Source organism: Cebus imitator, unplaced genomic scaffold, assembly GCF_001604975.1.
Source record: "Cebus imitator isolate Cc_AM_T3 unplaced genomic scaffold, Cebus_imitator-1.0 Scaffold567, whole genome shotgun sequence".
In the NCBI taxonomy this organism is placed as follows: domain Eukaryota; kingdom Metazoa; phylum Chordata; class Mammalia; order Primates; family Cebidae; genus Cebus; species Cebus imitator.
In genome coordinates, this window is record NW_016107882.1 from 505,484 (window position 1) to 505,721 (window position 238).

The window sequence follows — 238 nt, forward strand, 5'->3', positions numbered from 1 at the left end:
GCCCGCCTCGGCCTCCCAAAGTGCTGGGATTACAGGCGTGAGCCACCGCGCCCGGCCAAACTGCTTCTTTCACTTTCATTTCCCTGTGGAAAGAGCCAACATGGTCACTTTCCACGGAAACCTGACATTGACTCTTGTCATTAAACAGAAACAGAAAGAGGATGTGCATGCGACGACTCCAGAGCTCTCTCAGCCTCCCTCAGGTCGCCCTCCCTCAGGTCGCCCTCCCTCAGGTCGC